The sequence below is a fragment of the Musca autumnalis genome, unplaced genomic scaffold (genome assembly GCF_047663935.1).
Source record: "Musca autumnalis isolate F117 unplaced genomic scaffold, ASM4766393v1 scaffold_5, whole genome shotgun sequence".
Classification (NCBI taxonomy): domain Eukaryota; kingdom Metazoa; phylum Arthropoda; class Insecta; order Diptera; family Muscidae; genus Musca; species Musca autumnalis.
Genome location: NW_027412088.1, coordinates 118,447,420 through 118,467,751, shown reverse-complemented (window position 1 = coordinate 118,467,751; position 20,332 = coordinate 118,447,420). Strand labels below are relative to the sequence as shown.

Genomic DNA, 20,332 nt, shown 5'->3' with positions numbered 1-20,332 from the left:
AGGGAATTCCGTCAATCACGAGACGCTGCTGGCAGAGGATGAAAATGATGGTCCCACAATCTCTATAGCCATAGTCCAGCAGAAGAATCACAACTTAACGGTTAAAGGCTTCGTCAATGGTGTATTGCGTACCTTGACATTGGACACCGGTGCAACAAAGTCCATTATTAGACCGGATTTGGTAAAAGGGAAGGTATTGCCGTTAAATGGAGTCAAATTGCGGACGGCCACAGGCGAGAAGACCCCGGTGCATGGAAAGGCCTACCAAAGGCTAAGTATGGGTAGGAAATCGGTAAATTTCGATTTTATAGTGGCCGATATTGTGGACGAAGTTATACTTGGCGTGGACTTTATGATTGCCTTCGACATCAACCTGGACATAAAGCACCGTGTGATGACTTGGTCCAATGTGGAAATACCGATAAATGTGGGCTACAACGAGAAAAGCAAGCATCGCCAAAGTGCAGAATCCGACGAGATCGCTGTAGATGTCCGTACGCTGAAGGTGGAAGCCGCTGACAATTGGCCCGTAGGAAAGTGGAAAAATCTCGCGACGAGGAGGAAAAAGAGAAGATGTACGTCGAGGAAAGGTCTATCGAAAAGCGGCCGTACAGCAAGGAAGGGCAAGTCCGAGGAAGACCAGGTGGCACTTAGGAAGGTGACCACGAAGAAAGAAGGTATAGCATCGCGATTCCTGGAGAGAAAGCAACGTCGTCCAGAAGAGCAAGAGTCCAAAGCTGACGCAGTGGAGGGTACATCTAAATCAGTTGCCACCACTACAGAACGAGAACTGCATCTAGTCAAGAGGAACAGGCTTAAGCGGGAGGCAGTGTTACCAATGCCCACACCACTGTGCCTATTCGGGACGAACAGGCTTAAGCGGGAGGCAATGTTACGAATGTAACTGATAGGTTTAAGTTAGTTTAGTTTAATTTCCGTTAATTTAAAAATTTGAATTGTAACGTAAAGTTTTTATTACGCAGTTACTTTATTTAAGCAACAACAACTACCATGTAGAACTCTCTTCATCATTCTAGTCGTTACATTACCTTTTGTTAATGTTCTTTTGTTTGTTTTGTTTTGCAACGATAATGTAATTATCGTTTAGTTCCTACTTCTTGTATTTCGTGTAGTTGTTTGTTGTTGTAGTTACGTCATTACTGTGCTTGTATGTATGTGAGTATGGATGTTCGCTTAGTGCGAATGTGCGTCTGTTTCGTTGCACAGATTCGAGTTGTTGCCATATTTCTAGATATTTCTAGACCAAGGAGATTTTGGGTATAAATAGAGTTACGAATGGCAACATTGAGTAGTTGTGAATTTTATACCGAAGTGTAAACATCGACTAGTAAAGAAGTAAAGTAAAGCTGTGTACTTAGCTATAACAGTCAGCTCCGAATAAGTGTAATAAAGTAAATAAAGCATTGTAGAAACGTAATCTAAAACGAACCCTGTTTTATTTGGTACAAATCGTATCGGGGAATAAAACAACGTCTACACGGACATTAGTCAAATCTAATTCCATAACAATATCAATGAAATCAAATTGTTTTGAACATTCATGTTCGATCAGCTGCGCATATGCATCTACCTTGATCATTGTGATATGTTTGAAATCATGGTAGAATAAGAAAAGGTAGCAGCAATACACAGCTGACTGAACTGGGTTGTAACGTTAGTGTCAAATTTTATATGACATTTTATAAATTTATTTCTATTTCGATGTACACTGGGGACATATATTTTTTGAGAAAAAAAAATATATCATTCGGAAAAAAACAATTCCCAGAAAGACTTCTTCATATCAATGATATGTAACCTCCTCCAAGTTCGAACGATAAGCCGCGCAGTAAATCCCCGCTTGTAGAGGCGATACAACGTTTGTTAATATGTGAGGTATTTTGTTAAAATTAAAAAAAAAATAAAGCCCTAATAAACATGTGCTTCTTTGATTTCTAAAACAAAACATTGAAACAGCTTCTCTATTTCTATGAATTTCCAGCGACCCCAAACTTTTCTGCAAGAATTCTACTTTCTGCGAGAATTTATGCATTTAGTGGAATGATGTGGAAACATAAAAAGTGAAAATGTAACGAATTTTCATTCATGTTTTCCAAAATATTCAACCAAAGTGAAAAATTATTAGTTTTTTAAATTCCAATAATTTATAGACATTTCCTTGTTTTGTTTGAAAATACAACTGACAGTAACGTTACAAACAAAAACAAATTCCTTTGTGGTTGTTGTTCTAGTTGTATTTGTTGTAGTACTAACTTTACCTTATATTTGTTCTACCATGGTTTGAAATCAACAAAAAATAAGTGTAAACACCGGGGTGTATTTCAGGATTTCGTGAAATACAGTGGATTTAGGAGCGCAAGTGTAAACTTGGCATAACATTTTTTGTTGCAGCAATTGATCATCTACCTTGTTTATTGTGATACGTGAAAAGTGTTGCAACTTTTGGTACTTTTTTAGGCATTGATTTCGCTGAAATCACGAAATGAGATGATTTCATTTTTGTATGCGAAATCATGAAACGCCTTCGAAATCACGAAAGGACGCCGAATGTAAACCAAGCATAAAATCAACAAACAAAAAGTATGAAAATATGAAATACGTTGGTATGAAGCATGGTGGAATAAGAAGGTGTTACATCGATAACAATAATCGAACCATTCACCACACCAAACGTCAAAATTTGTGAACAAATGTTGACGCTTGTGCTTGGATTACATTTACGAAATCCACTCGATTTCATCTGTCATTTCCATTGATTAAACGTCAAACGAAATCCAATGGATTTCAGATGAGTTTTCTTTTGACGTATACGCAAAGGAATTGACAGTTGAAATCGAGTGGATTTCGTAATGTAAACCTAGCATTGGTGTGGAATTCGCCTTTGCAATATTTGCTCTGTTCCAGAACCTGCAAGAAGCTACTATTTTTTACTACGATAACATTTTTTCCTTTATGTTATCGGAAAAAATAGTAAAAATTAGTAGATTCTTGCAGTACTGGAACAAACCAATTAATTGAAATAAATAATATTCCTGATATTGAATTTTTAAGTATATCCATTGAACTAGGCAATTTTAAATTATTTATAACTTGTTCCTATATTCCTCCTTCTTCTCAACTTGACATATATAAAAAAAATATATCCGCAATCAGTTCAATCGTTGGAAATATGAATGAAACCGATCGAATTTTGGTTCTGGGCGATTTTAATATGCCCTCTGTTAAATGGCTCTTATTACCAGATTCTGAAGCTCTAACACCACTAACATCCCGGGCGAATGCTAATCAAGATACATTCGAAATTGTTAGTCGATTTTGTGACCTCAATCTTCATCAAATAAACGATATACTGAATAGTTACGATAGAATCCTTGATTTAGCATTTGTAAATGTTACTCAATATTTTGAAATAATTAGAATTCCACCAATTTCTATTCCTGAAGATATTCATCATCCCTCATTATGTATAACCATGACCCATAATCATTCCTTTGGGGAAAATCAGTCCAAAGTGTTAAAAACTGTCCTTAATTATAAAAAAAACAGATTTTCGGAAACTCAATTCTCTTATTTCTTCTGTTAACTGGACATCGGTATGTCTTTGCAGCAGTGATATTGATCTTGATATTAAAATTAACAAATTCTATGAGATCATAAATAAATTTATGCTTGAATGTATTCCAACTATTAAAGTCACAAATTCTTATAAATTTCCATGGATTACTCCTGAGTTATCAACTATAAAAAATTCCAAAAATAAACTTTTTCGTAAATATAAAAAGTCAGGTTCTTCAATTGACTACGCCAATTATTCTGTAGCTAGGTCTAAGTATACGCTAGAATCTCGTAGATCATATAATGAGTACCTTAACAAGATTAAAGAAAATTTTAAGTCCAATCCTAAGTCCTTCTATGACTTTGTTAATTTAAAAAGAAAAACACCTTCTAAGCCCTCTTTATTGAAATTCAATAATCAAGAATTTACTAAAAACACAGATATTGCTGAATGTTTTGCAGAATTTTTTGCTACAACTTATTCAAGTGCATCTTGCCAAATTAGAGATACATATCCTTATAAATTATCTCAGATTGATGAAATTTACATGCCTTTCTTACAATACCAAGACGTTTCCAAAAGTCTGCGATGTTTAAAACCCATTAAAAGTCCAGGTCCCGATGGAATACCTAGTTTAATTCTGAAGCATTGTTCAGTTGCATTGTCAACCCCTTTAACTCTATTGTTTAACTATTCCCTTAAATTCGGTCATTTCCCCGCAATATGGAAAAAGTCTTATATTGTACCTTTACATAAGTCAGGCAGTCTGACTAATGTATCCAATTATAGAGGAATTGCAAAATTAAGTGCAATTCCTAAATTGTTCGAAAAATTAATTACTTCTGTAATTTCCCATAAAATTCAACCCATGCTAAGTCCATATCAGCATGGTTTTCGTAGTGGTCTTTCGACCATAACAAACCTTATAGAATTCACATCGAATGTAATAAAAGGATTTGTTCGGCATAATCAAACTGACACAATATATACAGATTTCAGCAAAGCATTTGATAGGGTTAACCATAGGCTTTTGTTGTATAAATTAGATTATATGGGCTTTAATACTAATTTAGTAAGATGGATATCTTCTTATTTACAAAATAGATCACAAACAGTTTTGTTTGATGGATGTGTCTCAAAATCGATTGACGTGCCATCGGGTGTTCCGCAAGGAAGTCACCTCGGACCGGTTCTCTTTCTTTTATTTATAAATGACTTGCCAAACTCAATAATGCATTCTAGATTGCTAATGTACGCTGATGATGTCAAGCTATTCATTACTCATAAATCGGAAAAGCAAGCTGATCTTCTCCAGAGTGATTTAAATAGCCTTTTTCAATGGTGTAAAATCAACTGTATGGACTTAAACTTAAAAAAATGTAAACATATGTGTTTTTCCAGATCTTCTTCTTTAATAAGGCAATACAATATTAACGGTTCTCAATTATTAACTGTAGCATCATTTGTTGATCTTGGCCTTTTGATGGATCGAAAATTAAAATTTAATAATCATGTAATTTCTATTGTTAATAAAGCGCATGGAGTTTTAGGATTTATAAAAAGATGGGCCAAAGAATTTTCAGATCCCTATATAACAAAACAACTATTTACGTCACTTGTAAGACCTATATTAGAATATGGTTCTGTTGTATGGGACCCTCAATACGCAATGTATTCTGATAAAATTGAATCAGTGCAGAAACAATTTTTGCTTTTTGCACTGAGAGGTTTACATTGGAATAGCGATTTTGTCTTGCCTTCATATACAAGCAGTTTAAAATTAATTCGATTACCTACATTAAAAAGTAGACGCACAATGTTAAACACTATGATGGTGCATAAAATTTTAATGGGTAATATTCCCTCGGATTTCTTAATATCATCTATTAGAATAAATGTTCCTTGTAGAACAATTAGAAACTATCAACCCTTATTTAGAGATTTCCACCGCACGAATTACTCTATGGGAGATCCTATTAACAAAATGTGTGTAGATTTTAATTCCATGTATTGTAATGTAGACTTTGGCATGAGCCTTGACCTTATAAAATCTAACATAATTTTATTTTTAAATTAATAGTATATAAAAATGTATTAGTAAGTAACTAACTAGCTGATGAAGTAAATTCTGTAGCTGGTTTTCAATTTCCCTCTCATACCCCATCATGATGCGGATCAGGGTGTGTACGCGATCCCTACGTAAAAGGGAGGTCGCCCCCCTCGATCGGCAGGGGTGGGAAAGTGAGGCGTGGGAACGTTCGAAAAAAAAACAAACAAAAAAAAAATAGAGCTGGCAAACCATCGATATTCCCAACATTAGATACTTTCGATATAATATTTTAAACTATCGATTGCTATAGATATTATCGTTAAGTTGTCAACACCATTAATTTGGAGATGAAAATGGCGGAAATGTCAATGCTTTTCTTGACATTGTGCACAAGTAGTTCACAGAAATGTAAAGGAGAATAAACAATTGCTATTATTTTATAAAAATATTAAAAAATGCATTTTACTTTTCCGAAAAATGTGTACGTGTAACTACGGACTTACTTTCTCACACACACAAAACCGAAAAGCAGCGAAATTTTTATTTATTTCAATGATTTTTTGGTTGCGGATTTTTGTTCCGCTAAAGTGGGGTTCAGACGATCAGTTTTGACTGACAGCTTTTGGTCAAATATCGATTGCTTCAGTTTTGTTGTGCTGTTCGTAGCGGCCAAACAGTCATTCAAGTTGGATGACAAACCAACAGTCAAGTTGAAAAATTACTGTGTTCACATATCTATAAAATCATATAAATAACAACTTTTATTAATAAATATGGATGACAAAAAGATTGGATGTGCATTTTTGATCATTTCGCTTTTAGAGGAAGAAAATAAAGTGACAAGAAGAAGGAAATGGGTAAAAAAATGGATAGCCTCCCGAAAACAATATTCACATGTGAATATTTTAAAAGAAATTCGAGATTCTGAGCCAAGCGCTGTACACTACAGCTCCAGAAGATTCAGATTGCTTTATTTTTTTTCAATTCCCTTCTGTACGATGAGCGGATTACGTTTATTTTCTTCTTGACGTCGTCAATAGAACAATCCTTCTTGTATTTCTTCATAACATTTAGTAGTTCTCCATATGCTTTTGTTTTAATGTCGCGCATCATATATTCTGAACTGGTTATGTCCCGGAGGCATCTTTGCATTTCGTAGCAACGAAAAATTCCTTTAAAATTCATTTTCGTTGTCCATGTTTGTCGTTTTGTTTGCAATTTTTTGCTTGTCCGATATTAAAATGAAGGAAAAGTTTTTTGTCTGCTGTTTGTCGTTTTGTTTGCAATTTTTTGCTTGTCCGATATTAAAATGAAGGAAAAGTTTTTTGTCTGCTATTTTGATCTCTTATTTGCAATAATAATCAATCAAATTAATAAAAACACACGACTTTTTTAACTTTTATTTGATATTTACTCTGCTAATTTATTCCTTGACTGACGTTGTTTCGTTCACACGGCCAAACAAACAAACAACCAACAGCTGACTGTCCAACATCCACAAAAAATTTTGTGGTTGCCTGATGACTGACAAAAATGAACGACCACACTGGCAAGCAACCGATTATTTGAGCAAAGCTGTCAGTCAAAACTGATCGTCTGAACCCCACTTAATATCGATAGTCAAAACTATCTATCGATATTTAATTTTTAAAAAATAATCGATTTTATCTATAGTGCCATCGATTTTTTGCCAGCTCTACTTTGCAAGTGCCTTGTATATGTGCCTTGGTTCCGATCGTTCTTTTCTAGGAATAACCCTTTTGAACTAGTTCGTTCCCGAACTACACAACTCTAGTTAGGAACCGCAAACAAAAACATATTTTATTGATCTGTGTTGATCTGTGGAGTTAATTTTTTATGTTTAAAAGGCGTGAGTGAAAAGACATTGAATTTAGAAATTATTATTGTATTCTATTTAATAAAATGTGAGGATTGCATTGGCTTGCAGCAGTGGATGTAAAAACCAAACGTTGCTTTTGTATGTGTTTAATTGAGTTGAGTGCGCTCAGCGGTATACAGTGGCACAGGAAAGTATACATACACCCTACAAAAATGCAGTTTAGGCTAAATCGTTGGGTTTTTACAGCAACAACTGCACTGTGTGGCTCCTTGGTGACAAAATAACCATAATTGCACAAATTTATTTTAATCTAATACGTATATTTAATACAATTAAAGAGATTCAGTTTTCACAACACAGAAAAGTATACATACACCCCAAGGATATACGAGAATTATAGTAAAATTTATGGAATTAATAGCAAATTTTATACATTTTATAGTTTTGGCGAATGTCTCTGGATGTCTGAGATATATTTTAGAGAAAAGACAATAATTTTTGGAGGTCAAATGCCGTTACTTAGGGTCAAATTTCATATATACCTCGTTAAAGCTGACCCTTGCTTAATTCTGTGCGTTTTTACGTATTGTACTTTATAAAAAGCACGAAATTCGTATCAGATGGCAAATCTTAAAACCCTAGAAAGCTTTGAAGTTGTTTTTGTACATAATATACCTTCCTGAACGTCGATTAATGCACGTTTTTCCTCAAATTTCTCAGGCAGTTAATATATTCCGCGGAATTCGTGGCGCAAATTACATACAAAATGCATTGAATTGCTTTGCAATATGGTCTGATACAATCCTTGGGCATTAATTGAATCAGAAATGTGACATATTTTGTTACAAACCTGTTCCCAAAGCTTCTAAAGCAACAAAATATAAGCACTACCAAAAAACCATGAAATTTGTACTGTGAACAACGTCGTTTTCGTATTACGATCATTACCGTTACTATAGGCGCGAAACGTTTCGTATAATTGTACATTTCTGAATCAATTGATGCCAAAGCATTGTATCCGACAATATTACAAGGCAATTCAAGGCCATCTATATGTAATTTGCATTCACTTCCTGAGAAATCTGAGGGAAAACGTGCATTTATCGACGTTCAGTAAGGTATATTATGCACAAAAACAACTTCAAAGCTTTCTAGGGTCACAAGATTTGCCATCTGATACGAATTTTGTGCTTTTTATAAAGTACAATACCTAAAAACGCACAAAATTAAGCAAGGGTCAGCTTTAACGAGGTATATATGAAATTTGACCCTAAGTAACGGCATTTGACCACCAAAAATTATTGTCTTTTCTCTAAAATATATCTCAGACACCCAGAGACATTCGCCAAAACTAAAAAATGTATAAATTTTGCTAGTAATTCCATAAATTTTACGATAATACTGGTATTTCCTTGGGGTGTATGTATACTTTTCTGTGTTGTGAAAATTGAATTTCTTTAATTGTATTAAATATACGTATTAGATTAAAATAAATTTGTGTAATTATGGTTATTTTGTCACCAAGGAGCCACACAGTGCAGTTGTTGCTGTAAAAAACCCAACGATTTAGCCAAAACTGCATTTTTGTAGGGTGTATGCATACTTTTCTGTGTCACTGTAAGTTGAATATATGGACTGGTTTCAAATCGATGATAAAAAATTTCGCTTTGAAGGAACCGAGCCGAGATTTGTTCCTGTCCATAGGAGGAAGTCTTAAATCCCCGGCCGAAGGCCTACTATATATGAAAAACTTTCGATTTAAAGTTTAAAGGTTTAGTTTAAATTTTAAACTAAACCTATCGTCGGCTTAAGTTGAATGTTTTCATTAAGCTCGGATCGGACCAAATTTATTTCACAGGTAGGTCTCGTCACCCTGATCACAAATATATATAACATTTATTGCGGAAGTCCATACTTCCCGAGATATGGGCCTCTGAAGTTCCGAAAATTCCCTTGTTAAAGGCCGACTAGACAAAAATGTATGGTTTTAAAGGAAATTTTGTTCCCGTTCCTTAGATTTGCACCTGTCCATAGGAGAAAGTCCTAAATCCCCGGCCGAAGGCCGGCTATTTAGAAAAACTTTTGTGATTTTAAAGGAAATTTTGTTCCCGTTCCTTAGATTTGCACCTGTCCATAGAAAAAGTCTTAAATCCCCGGCCGAAGGCTGCCTATTTAGAGAAAATGTATGATTTTAAAGAACATTTTGTTGCCGTTCCCTAGATTTGCACCTGTCCATAGAAAAAGTCTTAAATCCTCGGCCGAAGACCGTCTATTTATAATAAAATGTATAAATATTATAGTATATTCCTTAAGCTATACAGCAGTATCCATATTATCATTATCCGTTCAAAAATAGCGAAGTTACACACAAAGGAATATTCGGAATTTCAGAGGCCCATATCTCGGGAAGTATGGACTTCCGGACTTAACTTAAATAAAATAAAATTAACGAAATTCAGGTAACTTTAGATAAAAAAATAAAAATTGTTAAACAACATCGATTTCTATCTCACAAAAGTATGCACTCTAAAAGTTTCATGAAACAAAAAGGATTTTATAGGGTTTCAGCCCTTGGTATGACATCCTTTGTTATCCTTTACAGCTTTTAGCCTTTTTGGCAAAGATTTTACTAAGTTTTCGTGGCAAGATATCGGAATTTTTTCCCATTCCTCTTGCAAGGCATATTTCAGGTTCCTATACTTTAGATGTTACGATTTTTTATATTTGTCTCCAAAATACTAAAATACTCCATAAGTTATCTAAAGGATTCAAACCCGGGGATCGGGGAGGTGTTTGAATCACTTTTGGACAGTTACATAGCATCCATTTTGGAAAAAGGCATAATATGAGCTGGCCAACTATGCTCGGATCGAAATGAAATTTTTATCACAGGTAGATCTCGTCACCCTGATCACAAATACATATAACATTTGTTGCGGAAGTCCACACTTCCCAAGATATGGGCCTTTGAAGTTCCAAAAATTCCTTTGTTAAAGGCCAGCTGATAAGAGAAAATTTTTAAATTAAAAAAAGTTGTTCCCGTGCCCTAGATTTGCACCTGTCCATAGGAGAAAGTCTTAAAACCACGGCCGAAGGCCGGCTACTAAAAAACATATAATTTAAATTTTCTTTTTGAGCATAGTACGTCAACTCAACTTTTTCCTGGAAAAATATGTGATTTGTGCTCAAGCTCATATATTGATAAAATTGGAATGTTGTCCCAAATCCCATTTTTTCAGCGCCTAAATTTCAAATTATCCTTTCAGAATTCTTAAATAATACATCTTATCCTTAATTCCTTCGATAAAGACACGATTTCCTACACCGGAAGCACTCATACATCTGTTGAAATTGTGTGTTTAGGGTCCAAGGCGGTATTTGCCCTATGATATACCTTAATTGGTCCATATGACCAAAACAATAAAGTTGTCTTCATTGCTTTCATTGGCAGCCCATTTTTGGTCATATGGACCAATTAAGGTATGTCAAAGGGCAAATACCGCCTTGGACCCCAAACACACAATTTCAAAAGTAAAGCACAGAGGAGACTCTGTTTTGGTATGGCGTTGCATGAGTGCTTCCGGTGTAGGAAATCGTGTCTTTATCGAAGGAATTAAGGATAAGATGAATTATTTAAACATTCTGAAAGGATAATTTGAAATTGAGGCGCTGAACATGGGATTTGGGACGGATGCTGACATTTTGAAGACTGAAAAATTGGGTTTTTTGCATTTTTTGTTCCAATCGGGACGCGCAAGTGTACTCCTTTAAAAACTGACCATGAGGTTGTGGTACTCGCGATTACGCATTGTTTTGATGTATAATTCGGGCGTGTAGCCTTGGAAGGTTCACAACAATGTCAGCTTAAAGTCGAAATTTTTGTGCGTAAATTTTTATAAAAACCCTGTTTTTTGATTCAAAATTTGCAACTGTCATTAAATTGTCGGTCAAACCCGCGTGAACTTAGTTTTTTACGTTCTGAATCTAATAAGCCATTACGCGTCCAAATCAGTCCACAAGATCGGCGGATATGCTACCCCTCAAATTTCGAAAATCTGCAAAAAATGTTTTTGAAAATTGCGCGCATTGAAACGCGTTTTGGAAGTGTAATTTTTGCTGAAATAAATAGAGATATATGTCTGTTTAAAATGTGCAAAAACATAAATTTCAAAACTATCGCTAATCCAGAGATACAATTGATTTTTTCTAAAAATTAAGTGCGATGCTACATCCACGGTTCTTGATGGATCACAATGAAACGACATCAAATGATGTATTTTTTAAAGGTTATCATCGAAATCGGATGCGCATAAAATGTAAGTGAACTTCGTGGAAATTAGGACCATCTAACTGTATTTTGCGCCTTAATATGCAACAGACGCTACATCGTGGCCGCCAAATAGAGTTTCACAAACTGTACACCAAATAAGAGGGATGGATTCGCTGTGTTGGAAAATCGGATGCGCATCATGTCAATTTCACTATTACGCGGTTTATATGCGTTTCAAATGTTGTAATATTCAATATAACATTATTTTAATGTTATGCCACAATTGGAATTCCTTGTGATTTAATATAATGTTCTAAAAATATTCGCCAATAGGAAAACTATAAGCGAAAAATTTTTTGCAACGGAATATCTTCATTATTGCGTGAAATTTGGACGAAAATGGCGATGAACTCAAACATTTTTTCTTCAAGCTTTCCTATAAAACCATAAAAAAATAAAATTAGAATAACATGATTTTTATTTTTTTCGTCATATTTTCTTTGTATTTTTGCAAATAACATGAATACTATAGCTCCAAATTTCACGACTTAGGTTTAATTTTATTCCTCACAATGTCTGGATGCTGCTATAATTGTTTTATATATATTTTTTTGTAAGTATAAGCGCTATTGTTTCAAAAATATGTTCGTAAATACGTGAAATTATTTAAAAAATCTAATTTTTCGCGAATCCATTGAATCTTTTCGATTTTTTTGCATCATCGCAAAGGGTGCGAATTCAGTTAACGAAAATAGGATATAACAGCTTACTATATTAAGCCGCGATTTTTTTAGAATTTTTTCTAATTAGCATAATTAAAACGGTCATATCTTTTGCGCGCAACGATCAAAGTTGGTAACGAAAACAGATTTGGAATCACTATTTTTGTCTTAATCTATGTACCAAAAATCAAAGATGTAGTATAATTTTTTTTTTGATTTTTTGAAATGGAAAAGTCGATTTTAGAAATTTTTGCTGATACATATTTTTGTGTTCAGGAAAACGAGACCTACCTGTGGTACATTTCAAAATCGGGAGTGCGCACGCCCTATTTTTTTTTTTGAAATTTTTACCATAGACAGGTCTGGTTGTCCTGAACACAAAAATATATCATCTCTGCGAAGTCCATACTTCCCGAGATGTAGACCTTTAAAGTCCCAAAAATATGTAGCCGAAGGTGGCTAATTAGAGAAAAAATCAGGTGTGCGCACGTATTCCCGTCTTATGCCATTCCCGGGATATAGGCCTTTAAATTCCAAAAAATTTCGTAGCTGTGCAAGTCTTAAATCTCCATCCGTCAAACTTATAATTTATAAGAAAGTTTAGTTCGCGCGGCCGACTTTGCACCTATCCATAGGAGTAATTTCTGGCAGACGACCGTCCATTCGGAAAATATTAGTTTATATGAAAATTTTGAGGTTAAGTAGGGGTTTAGGCGCTGCCCTCGATTTCTTTGAAATTTTTATCACAGATAGGCGATATTGTCCTGAACACAAAAATTTCAATTTATTTTTTATTTATTATCGGGGGAAGTCCTACTTCTCGAGATATGAACCTTGATAGTACAACAAATGACAGGTCGCGCGTAAACCAGACTTGTTCCCTACTTTTCCTTTATGATATCAAAAAAATACTAAAAATTAGTAGATTCTTGTAGTTTGGTTACAGATCAATAATACACCAACATAAAAAGGGTAGTATTCTATAACAGCAAATGAAACACTCTTGTAATGGCTATATGGGATAATCGAAATAGACATCGATTTGTTGCAATTGTTTACCGGAGCAAGTTGGTTTTAAGCATTAAGCTCGGATCGGGACCAAATTTTTTCCACAGGTACAAGATCTACCTGTGGAAAAAATTTGATCACAAATATACATTTACATATATTGCGGAAGACCGTACTTCCCGAGATATGGACCTCTGAAGTTGCGAAAAATCCTTTGTATATAACCTCGTTATTTTTGGAAGGATAATGATTACACTGTGACACAAAATGGAACTCAAAGTCTGGGGGGTGGAAAATTTCTTTTGGAGATGAAAGCCCTTGATGAGTATACTAAGAAGCCAAAAGGAATACTTGATAGAGAGAAAAACGAAAATAAGAGATATACTCTTGAGAGTCTAAGAATACAAGAGAGAATGTGTGAATGTATGAATACAAAAGAAGACAAGGATAATACTAAATATCAATACTCGGTTGCAATATTTTGAAGAGGACGTTCTGTGATTTAGTTTAAGGTTTTGCTGCAATATTTTTATTTTTTTATTTAAGTTTGTGATTATTATTTTTATTTATACAAAAATTTGTGTTGTGAAGTCCAGTTTTTTATAATTAAGAATAATACCACGACTATGTAAGAGAAACTAATTGTAAGTAAAACTTTAAACTAAGAAATTCGAAATATGATTTGGAACTAAAATGAATGTTTTGTCTTAGGATTTTCAATAAAGACTCCTGATGAAGTTGGAATCAAACCAACGAAACGTAGAGTAAAAATGAAATAAATTAGTTTTATTTATCTCATGTACATCTGACCGAAACAGCCCGGTATACAAATATACACATCAAAGCAGGAAATTTTCGTCATAGGTCAAGTTTCTGAGATATCGCGCCATAAAGTTTTTTATTTTTTCCCTATAATACTTGGGAAAATAGCTCCATATCTCTGTTTGGCGTTGTTGTAGCTTCGTTTTGAGGTGACATCTCTTCAGTCAAATCGATTGGTGAAACTTTTTGTAGAACATTTCATTCTTCTAACTCAATGCCTTTCATGTCCTTTTCGTCCTTTATTTCTTGAACCGTAGTGAAAGTACCACAAGATGAGATTTTTCAGCATCCAAATATTCTACAAAAATGTTGTTCAGAAGATTTTAGGTGTGGTTCTCTTTGACTACTACTCGATTTTGTCCCGTTTTCATTGTCCTTTTTGACATTTAATTGGTTTTGGTTCAGAAATATACTATGTTTTGTTTTTCTGTATATTCGTCATTGGTTACTTATTGGTATGTAGACCTAACAATTGATTATTGCTTATGTAGACATCTGGGGTGCTTCTGAAATATTTTCCACAAATAGATCTTGTAATGAAGAACACGTTAACAACAAATTTTCTTGGGGGATAGATCCGGATATCTCAATTTTTGAACCGAAAATTCCGACATAAAAACCGATTTTTGAACCTGTTTTAAGTAACCGATTAAACTTATATGTATACCATTAAAAAGCTTATAGATTTGTCAATCAGATTAAATTAATTCGCTCATGAACTAACAAAGTTAGTTGCAGTTCTACAACAAAAAAAAAAAAAAACGGTTTTTAATCGTTTTTAAGGAAAAATATCAGTATGCGAAAATATGGGGATCAAAGTCTGGGGGCGAACAATTCTTTTTGGCGATGAAAGTCGATGAATATAATATTACGAACCCGAAGGACAGTTATGCCGTAGGTCAAACTTCTGACTAATGGCGTGATCAAATTTCGTAAGGTTTTTTGTCATGCAGGTATGTATAGTTTGTCAAGAATGAATTCATTTCGCTATAACTCAGAAGTTTGACCTACGGCATAAGTGTCCTTCCGGGTTCGTCATATTATATTCATCGACTTTCATCGCCAAAAAGAATTGTTCGCCCCCAGACTTTGATCACCATATTTTCGCGTACTGATATTTTTCCTTAAAAACGATTTAAAAAACGGTTTTTTTGTTGTAGAACTGCAACTAACAAAGTGTTCATAAGCGAATTAGTTTAATCTGATTGACAAATCTATAAGCTTTTAATGGTATACATATAAGTTTAATCGGTTACTTAAAACCGGTTCAAAAATCGGTTTTTATGTCGGAATATCCGGTTCAAAAATTGAGATATCCGGATCTATCCTCCAAGAAAAATTGTTATTAACGTGTTCTTCATTACAAGAGCTATTTGTGGTAAATATTTCAGAAGCACCCCAGATGTCTACATAAGCAATAATCAATTGTTATGTCTACATACCAATAAGTAACCAATGACGAATATACAGAAAAACAAAACATGAACCAAAACCGATTAAATGTCAAAAAGGACAATGAAAACGGGACCAAATCGATTAGTTGTCAAAGAGAACCGTACCTAAAATCTTATGAGCAACATTTTTGTAGAATATTTGGATGCTGAAAAATCTCATCTTGCGGTACTTTCACTACGGTTCAGGTTAGGTTAGGGGATGTGCAGTCACTAATCGTGACTGCGTCACTCAGAGACCTTCCGGTCCATTGTGATCATCCATTAGAAAAGAGCTACAGGAGAAAAAAGAGGTGATAAAAGGGAGGATAGGGAAAAAAATAAAAGAGAAAGTTGTTAGCGCAGTGAAAGAACGAGTAGATTACAAGAACGTTTAAAAGTGGAGTGAAAGTTTTAGAGTAGGAGAAAAATTTATTTTTAATGGTAGGCAGAATAGTTGAATTTATTTACGCGTTCAGGTTGCGCTGTCCCAGCCACTTCAGATTTTTGATGATGTTGTAGATCACAGCAGGCTCCACAGTTGAGTAGAAAGTTAGACACGGTGGGAAGTGAGCACCTACTAACCTATGCCGTCTACCAGCCATTGCTGGACAACGACACAAGATGTGCTCGATCGTCTCTAACTCCTCCTCGTCCTCACAGAGTCTGCAGTAGTCAGTAACATCCTCATCCCATTTGTTGGTATGGGCCCTGATGTAGCAGTGTCCAGTAATGACTCCCGTCGTTACTCTAACTTCAGCTTTACTCAGGTTCAGCAGAGAGTTCGTTCTTTTGACTGACAGAGTCGGCCATATGGATCTTGCCACAATGCACCTAGGTTCATTATGCCACAATTCACTGGCTCTTTCGTCAGAGAGCGTTTTAAAATTTTGAAAGAAATGACAAATGGGTGGTTTGATAGAGTCAGCGATAGCTAGGTCTGTGGACTGCGATCCTCGCCTAGCTAATTCGTCTGTTCTTTCATTACCCAGATAGTCGCGGTGTCCTGTTACCCAGCATAGCCGGAAGCCGTTAGTTAGCGCTCCCAAGGCTGATCTACACGGATTTGATGTTGCAGGATTTGATGGCTTTAAGAGCCGCTTGACTATCCACAAAGATAGTCACCGGTTCAAAGATTTCTGCATCCAAACTTTTTATCAATTCCGCTGCCTTCCAAATCGCGAAGATTTCAGCCTGGAAGACACTACAGTTGCTGTCTAGCCTGTAGGTGTACTCAAGAGATAGCCTTTCACAGTAGACGCCAGCCCCGGTACCTTCCGCCATCTTGGAGCCGTCTGTATAGAAAGCCAGACCGTCCAGAGGGGGGTTACTGCGGTTCCAGTCATCTCTACTAGGTATAACGACGTCTATATCGTCAAATCTCAGGACTGGTGATATATAGTCGCTCAGTTTTCCGCGTTGGTTCACATTTATGCCTGATTCATTCAGGATACAACCATGCCCATAGGCACAACTGCGCCAGAGATCCTGTTCATGCAGCCGAAGGGCACTGCGAGTTGCCTGACACTTAATGCTGAGACTCAACGGTTTTAAGTTCAGCATTGCGTTCAGAGCAGCCTGTGGTGTGCTCCTTGTGGCTCCAGTTATGAGGATCGAGGCTGCTCTTTGTACCTTATCGAGCCTACCCGATGTCGATTTTTGGCGCAGTGAGTGCCACCACACAAGAAAACCATAGGATAAAATGGTTCTAACCACGGTGTTATACAACCAGTGTATAATCGATGGGCTTAGGCCCCAACTTTTCCCAATGGAATTCTTGCATGAATAGAGTGCAGTCAATTCTTTCTTCGCCCTTTCCTCAGCATTCCTGTTCCATCGCAATTGACAGTCCAGGATAGTGCCGAGGTACTTTGCCTCAGGCGAGAGCTGAAGCTGCACTCCATCCAATGTTGGTGGTACAAATACGCCGAGCTTACGCTTTCTCGTGAACATTACCAGTTCTGTCTTGGTTGGGTTTACTACAAGGCCATTGGCCTTAGCCCAGCGCGACAGCGTCGATAATGCTCCTTGCATAAGCTCCGAAATGGTTGACGGAAACTTACCGGAAATCAGTAGTACAACGTCGTCCGTATAGGCGACAACTTTTATACCTTGATTGTCCAGGTCCGTCAAAATATTGTTTATAACAAGTAGCCACAGTAGCGGTGAGAGCACCCCTCCTTGGGGGGTGCCTCTAGTTACTGTTTTCCTAATTTTTATCTCCCCAATGCTGGAGTTTATAATTCTGCTTTCTAGCATATTATTTATCCAGCAAGTTAGGGGTTCTGTAGGCCTATTCTGTAACTTTTATCGATTGAAAAGTTGTTAAAATTTCCTTTGTTTTTGTAACAACTACAAAACAAACAAATGAAATTGTTGTAAAATAAATAATGAGTAAAGTTGTTAAAAAGTTACTGAATAGGGGCGCAGGTGTGTTAACTTTCTTAAGTGAGAGTTTTATGGACTCAAGTTCTACGTTATTAAAGGCTCCTTCTATGTCCAGAAAGGCAGCCAAGGTAAAGTTTGAGTTTTCCATATTCCTCTCAATGAAGCCAACCACCTCATGCAAGGCAGACTCCACAGATTTGCCTTTAATATAGGCGTGTTGTGAGCTGCTTATAGAGGCGGTGTCTACATGACTCCTTATCTCCAAATCGATCAGTCTCTCGAGAGTCTTAAGGAGAAAGGATGATAAACTAATGGGTCTGTAGTCCTTTGGTGCAGAGTGACTAGGTTTCCCCGCTTTGGAAATGTAAGTAACCTTTACCTCTTTCCACAGACCCGGTACAAATGAGAGTGTCAAACACGCCCTATAGATCTCCTCCAGGATTTGATATAAAAGTGGCGCTGCAAATTGAAGCATCGCCGGCGTTATACCGTCCGGTCCAGGTGACTTATATGGCTTGAAAGTGTTGACAGCCCATTAAATCTTATTTCTGTTAACCACCTTATCAATGAGATCCAAATCCCTAGGCTCTTGAATTTGGAGGTCGTCACATTCATTATTGACGGTGTCCGCATCCTTACAGCCTGGAAAGTGGGTATCTGCCAGGAGGTTAAGAGTCTCGGTAGCAGAGTCAGTCCACGCACCATCTTGCTTCTTGATACTTCCAATGGATTTAGGGTCCTTGGAAAGTATCCTATGAAACCTAGCTGCATCGTTGACTCCTTCTACTGACTCACAAAAATTCACCCAAGATTTTTTTTTTTTTTTTAAATTTTATTCATTTCAAAGCCAAGCCAAATGGCCATATGTGGCTAGTATACTACAATCAATACATAGTTTGAAAAGATTAAATAACGTATAATAATATGGATAAAAATATTAAATTGAATAAAAACTACATTTTTAGACTCCAACAATTTAAATACAATTTAAAGTATGAATAACTAAAAATTTAAATGACAACTACTCTAACTGTAAATTTCATTATAAAAATGTTACTAATTAATAAATTCATTTACATTGTGTAAAATTCACTCAAAATTGTGTAAAATTCAAAAAAAAAGTAATTAAAGAATATTTTGGGAGAAAACTTTAAATATATTTAGAGATGACTCCTATTAAAACTCATAAACTTTTCTTTAATATCGACACATAAAATATTTCACAAACAAGAAACACAAAATTGCTTTGTAAAGTCTTGTAAAACAAAGTTGTACAGTATGGAAAAGATCAAGAATAATTATATAGCTCACAATAAATGTGACTCAAGTGAGTGCATGTGTTGGAGAAGATTTTGACGGTATGAAAGTTGAGATGAATTAAATATTTTTAAACAAGGTGGGAGGGAGTTATATATCCTAGCAACTCTTATGTGGAAAGAACGCTCCAAAATTGGAGTTAATTTCGGATAAACTAGTTGCGGATTTCTTATAAACTTAGAAAACACAAACAATCTAACCAGAAAAAGAGGACATTGAAGTCGAATAGTTTTGTGGAAATGCATCATATTGCGTATGTCAATAAAGTGAGACAAACTGCATCCAAGAAAATTAATAACATGAGTTGTTACATGTTGGCGAATATGTAAGGAATATATGTACCTAATTACCCTATTGAAAACTAATTCTACTTTTTTCATATAACTAGCATTTGTGCCTGAATAAATTTCTACACAATACATTAAAATGGGCATAATGATAGCATGAACTAATTTTTTTCTTATGCTCAAATGCAAATTTAGTTCCAAATTATATAGTTTTCTGAGAAGAAAATTTATTTTCGAAACAAGTGAATTTATGTGTTCCTCAAAGTTTAAATGTCTATCCAAAATGAGACCAAGACATTTAATACTATTTACAAAATCAATATCATTGTGACCAAATTTAACCGATATATTAGCATTTATTCCCAAGCCAAATTGCATTGCCTTTGTTTTAGATGTATTTATGGTCAGCTTATTTTGGTATAACCAATTGGTTAAAATAGCCGTTGACGAGTCAATGACACACTGCAAAACATCACAATATCCCATATCAGATTTAATAAGGAGCTGTATATCATCAGCAAATCCAAAAGGAATACAATTAGAACTCGATATTATTGGAAATAGATCATTAATAAACATTATAAAAAGTAACGGTCCAAGTACTGACCCTTGAGGTACCCC

General features: G+C 35.3%; 1 protein-coding gene across 16 annotated transcripts in view; it reads left to right on the top strand.

The window, feature by feature from the left end:
• LOC141387016 (uncharacterized) overlaps positions 1 to 20,332 on the top strand; it is a 190,010-nt gene that overhangs the window by 14,956 nt on the left and 154,722 nt on the right. For 3 of the 16 annotated variants that reach the window (XM_073956083.1, XM_073956079.1, XM_073956069.1), the window contains exon 1: positions 7,365 to 7,497. The exons of 2 other annotated variants lie outside the window; for them this stretch is intronic. The gene's annotated coding sequence lies outside the window, so the exon portion shown is untranslated. Of the gene's footprint in view, positions 1 to 7,364; positions 7,606 to 9,140; positions 9,326 to 20,332 lie in introns of those variants that run through there. 11 more of the 16 variants (XM_073956080.1, XM_073956077.1, XM_073956070.1 and 8 more) reach the window with 8 other exon arrangements.